This window comes from Cottoperca gobio, chromosome 3, assembly GCF_900634415.1.
Source record: "Cottoperca gobio chromosome 3, fCotGob3.1, whole genome shotgun sequence".
In the NCBI taxonomy this organism is placed as follows: Eukaryota; Metazoa; Chordata; class Actinopteri; order Perciformes; family Bovichtidae; genus Cottoperca; species Cottoperca gobio.
In genome coordinates this window covers 26,080,343-26,086,364 of record NC_041357.1, presented here as the reverse complement: position 1 = coordinate 26,086,364, position 6,022 = coordinate 26,080,343, and positions in this window count along the sequence as shown.

Below are 6,022 nucleotides of genomic sequence, written 5' to 3'. Positions count from 1 at the left end.
CAATAACCTGATTATGATGCCTGTAAACACAAACATGGGGAGAAATGTGTCACCACATTGTGCAGGCTCTGTTTTGACTAGTCAACTAGGTCAGGAACATCCTAACAAGCAGATCAACCCTGTATGTTAAATCTGCCAACCATAAGAAGTGTACCAACTTTCAAAATAGGATAATGATTTATTAATGAAACAAGGCTAAGCGAGCTTTGCCAGCCTGCAAATGTGACCTGTTTCTATCTTATCTAAGTCACAGCACGACAAGAGTAAGACTATATCAGTGTGAATGTTACTTTCTGTAAATATGATGGGATTATTTTTAACACAAGCTATAAATTATATAATAGAAAAATGCATGTTGGACACTTAATTCTTAACCGTGTCCGTGCAATGTAGTGTCCTGTGAATCCCTAAAAGGTTTATGTAGCACATGTACATAACATAATAATGGAATCTGTTTTTAAGATAATAATAATAATTGAAGTTATCGAGTTAGTACGTTTTCATCTTAATCCCTTTATGGTAGTGGTTCCATTAACTGGCTGACCATTGATTACTATGTGGATCTACAAAACGTAAAAGATAAATAAAATAATGAAATAAATGATGCAGTTATGGTAGCGACAGACTAGCTAAACATGTGTGCTATGCAAAGACATCTATCCAATTTATAATAGTAATATTAATAATAGAATTGAGCTTATTTCCAGACACAAGTAAAAGTTATTTTGTATATGTCTGTACTGATTTAAAAAGAGAGTATTAACATTATTTATCACAATTTGAACCTTGCGTTTGGTAAACATCTCCTTTCTAATTAGAGAGGACAGCTGTCGGCAAACTTTAATCGACTGTTGGAGAAGTTTTATGTTAACTTTAAGAGTGTCACGTTCATCACCTCGAGCTCCTCAGCGCTTTACAACAATGTGCGTCAGTCATTCGGTAAAGGGCATTTACTGGCATAGGCCACACTGCCTGTAAACCGTATACAATGCTGGCTTGCAGGGAAAAGAAAGACTCTGTTAAAAGCCAGTATTAATGGGGTTAGAAGCCTCATTGAGTTACAACAGTAATCACCAAATGTAAAAGGTCAAAGTTCAGGCAATTTCACATTCATTACTACATTACTACCCGAGATGTACAGTCTGAATGTATTGTGCAAACTGTTGATTATAAATGTCCTCGCATCCTTGTTTCACGAGACTTTTATAGTCAAAAGCAATGAATGCAATTAAGGAATTTAAGTGCACTGATTTCATTGCAATCTTATGGGAACAGCCATGTTTAATAGTTAGTAAAATAATAATATGTCATTTAAATAATGTAAATATTTACATATTATATTTTTTTTTTTATCAAATTCTTAATTGTCTGGTGAACTACATGAAGAGCTAAAAACTAATAATCCTTGACACAAAAGATGCTTATCCTTAAAGAGTTAATGGGCTTTGTTATCGTAATGTTTGAGTGAATTAGTGTCTTAGCTGACCGAGCTGAATGACGGCAATTCTAAGTAACTTAAGTGTTTGCATAGCTGTGACAAAGCGCACAAGTAATGGTGGAGGTTGGCAAAGCAGATGAGTCTGACATGTAAGCCTATTTAGGTAAATTGCTAAGCTACTCCCTGAATGAAAGTATAGAGCAGGAGGGGGAGGGGTTACTGGAGGTCAACAGAGAACAGGTGGTGCTGAATCTTCAGGTTGGATGAATCTGAGATTTTGAGAAAAAAAAACATTTATCTTCTGAGTAATAAACCTTGTGTTATAACAAAATATATACCGGCTGTGTTATTGTACTTAAAGCAGCAGTCCACTCCCCACTGATGCAAGCAGGTTTGAAGTCGCTCCTCCAACAGCCAAGCAGTGCCAGATTAACCCTTGGCCGCCCCTCCCTCTTCTTTACCTGGCTCGTACGTCTCCTCCACTCATTGTCTGAGGCTTACCATCTGCTGCATGGGAAACCGCTAATGCACAGCGATCCCCTGAGACTGACGTTTCACATCTGAGGTCAGTGACTCCCAGGACACCTGCAACTGGTAAGAGGCAGCTTGTTCTTATTGTACTATTGTCCCTCATGTTTCCCCTTTATTTAGTGCAGTGCGTGTAATCAGTCCATAACATCAGGTTGAATATAGAGAAAAACATAATGTACATGAAACATGTTATGCACATCATACGCGTCTACACATGGCTCTGTTGGAGAACAGCACATTTAGTCTGCATATATGTGAATGGAAACACCTTTGTGAAGAGAACGTGTAATTGCCCTCCTATAACATCGCGAGACATATAATGAACGGTCAAAGAAATCGATGCAGCAGAAGCGCAGATGTAGTACTTTTTATTCCGTGAATTTGAACTTGAACTTTCTCAAAACCTGGCGCCTACCTTACCCACAATGCAACGTGGCAGCAGACAGCTCGGTCATATGGGTGTGCTATGCTAGTAGCGGCTAATGTAGCCTTAAGGCTGTAGCCTCAAATGGAGATGAGGGGCGACAGAAGTTTGGTGTTTTATTTACTTTTCATTTTCAAACTTGTAGTCTTCAGAACCAACCGACGTTGACTCGAGGGACATCGCTTGTGGCAATTTATCAGACATCGTGCTACATACGGCTTTATACAACCTTTTCCACACATGCAGAAGTAACGTACTACTTAACACCTGTAAACCGACTTTGATGTGTAAAAATTGACATTAAATTACTAAGTAAATGTGATGTTCCCATCACTCTCACATGCATGTCAGAAGTGCATTAGTTAAAAACATCACAGATTCTAGCTTTAAAGTCGTTCTATATCAATTTGCTTCATTCCGTTATGTCTCATTGAGAGGGAGTAAACCCTTTTTCTTCTGCAGTGCACATTTATATTGTCGAATATGCTGTCTTCACACACACACATATGCATCACTGCCACATTTCACTATGAAAACCCAGTTACATTTTCACAAAGGACGGAGCAAATGACTCAAAGGCTGAAGCTTAGAGCATTGTTATTTCAGCTGCTAGAGATGGTGTATCTGGCAGAGCGAGAAAAGTGCTTATGAATTTGGGAAAGGTATCGAGTTAGGCACACTAATGCCTATTGGGTGAGACTAACACTTTGCCCGGTGGTCACAAACTTTCACAGCTGCCTTCATTAGAATATTTACTGACCTTCAGCATTAACAAATAATTTAATAAGAGTTTATTTTAATGACCTCCTAAGGTTGATGTATAGAGGCAGTACGACGTTTCTGTCATTAAAGCAGTGGGATGAGAACTACATTCTGGCTGAGCTGAAATAGAGATCAGTTAATTAACGTTTCTCAGCAGGCACATGTGATGTTTGCAAATGAGCTTGATTTCAGAATTATAGACAATGTCATTGTGTACTGTGATACTTCAATAAGACATACAAATGTGTTCTGCTCGCTCACTCAACCTCATTTGCATATCTGATTATCCACTAAAATGTCCCGCTAACCAAATAAGCTCACGTTATCAAAGACACCCGTTTGTGTACGGTGTAATAAACACAATTCATTCAGCATTTGATAAGATATTAAGCCTCCCACTGTATTAAAACGCACATTTTTAGAATTTAGTTTACTACTATATATTTTTTTTAATGTATGTAGCACTAACTTGGATTAAACATTATAAAAGGAAAACATTACGGCACAGGGCTTAAGGTGAGCTTTATTCTAAATATACGTAGAAGATGTAATTCAAATATTTGCACAAAAAAAAAAACTCTCCCTAAAGGCCCTGTCACACATGTTCGTATGGCAGAAACGTATGCTGGCGTATACGAAATATCGGCAATACGTTGATATAAATAAAGGGTAAGTTGTGATCGTTTGAAGGACACAGACGATACGCCGAACACGCCAGACATACGGCCGTGTCACACAGCTCTGTATGGCAGAAATATGCCGGCGTATATGAAAAGTAGTCCAAAAACGTCCAACTTTTCCACAGTGGTGTTGTAGCTGACGTATACATAACGAATACATAACAAATTATATACGCATGTCAAACATTGCTAGCGTATCACTTACTTACAAAACGTATCAGAGCGTCTGGACAACGGAGCTGGAAAAATGCCATCTGGTTCACGTCATGCTGATGCTGGAGAACAGAATGTTCTCTTGTCACAGCCTCTCAGCATCCTCCATGTTCTCTGATGCTGGGTTGATGTATTCATCAAGACGTGCTGTGAAGAAGTGAGGATGAGCTACTCACAGGGACCCTATATCCTATATTCAAACCCCAATAAGCTCCCAAAACGCTAGCTGAACGCTAGCTGTACTGTAGAAACACGTTTAATAAGTTACTCCGTCGTCAGGCATCATCTTAACATCGGGTAGGAATAGGGTATCCACTCGTTATCAATACATTGGCTGTAGGATTCACTGTCAGCCAATGTAGCCTATATCTAACGTACCTCTAACGTTTTCATGTAGGTATTCACGTAGGTATTCACGTACTGTATTTACGTAGGTAAGTATTCACGTACTGTATTTACGTAGGTAAGTATTCACGTATATTTACATAGGTAAGTATTCACGTACTGTATTTACATAGGTAAGTATTCATGTACTGTATTTACGTACTATATTTACGTAGGTAAGTATTCACGTACTATATTCACGTAGGTATTCACATACTATATTTACGTAGGTAAGTATTCACGTACTGTATTACATAGGTAAGTAGTCACGTACTGTATTTACGTAGGTAAGTATTCATGTACTGTATTTACGTACTATATTTACGTAGGTAAGTATTCACATACTATATTCACGTAGGTATTCACATACTATATTTACGTAGGTAAGTATTCACGTACTGTATTTACGTAGGTAAGTATTCACGTACTGTATTTACGTACTATATTTACGTAGGTAAGAGTATTCACGTACTATATTCACGTAGGTATTCACATACTGTATTTACGTAGGTAAGTATTCACGTACTGTATTTACGTAGGTAGAGTATTTACGTACTGTATTTACGTACTATATTTACGTGGGTAAGTATTCACGTACTGTATTTACATAGGTAAGTATTCACATACTATATTTACGTAGGTAAGTATTCACGTACTGTATTTACGTACTATATTTACGTGGGTAAGTATTCACGTACTGTATTTACGTAGGTAAGTATTCACATACTGTATTTACGTAGGTAAGTATTCACGTACTGTATTTACGTACTATATTTACGTAGGTAAGTATTCACCTACGTATTCCGTATTCACGTATGTCTAACGTAACGTACATCTGCAAACACTTATGAAGCACACGTCGGGTACGTCCAGTAATTTTGAACATTGCTCAAAACATCAGCGTTCAAACAACGCACCCCAGCGTAACACAGCGAGCTCTTAACGAATACTACTTATACCTTATATCAACGTAAACCAGCGGGTTGCCGATATTTTGTATACGCCATATTTTTATGCATTCGTTGGGTATTCGTCTGATACATTTTGTATAGTAAGTGATGCGCTATTAATAGGTTAGACATGCGTATCTGTATATGTTCACTTTTCCGATCCGATCCGATGAAAAGTTGGACGTATTTGGAATCTGACAAATTTTCATATACGCCGGCGTACGTTTCTGCCAAACGGACATGTGTGACAGGGCCTTAACGTTCCCATTTATCAGCTGCAGTTGATTTTAAAATGTAAAAGTGACTTTATTATGACCATACACTGTTTACTGTAAATAGGCCTCTTCAACTATACCACTGAGTACTTCATCAGTTTGTCTCGCTGGATATTACATCCTAAAGTAATATTTCATTTTTTCACGAGTCATGAGACGAGCTAACACCGTTAGTTGACCCTTCATGACCCCATGCACAGGAATGTGCCCTTAGAGGACAAACCAAAAGCGAAATGTTACATAAACATTTCTTTTTGAGGTTTCACTGAACAGGTAAACATAACGGGACTAGATTCACATTTGTACTTGTTTATAAAACCTGAGAGCAAAAATCAGTTTGGAGTCCTAACATTATTGCATGAACC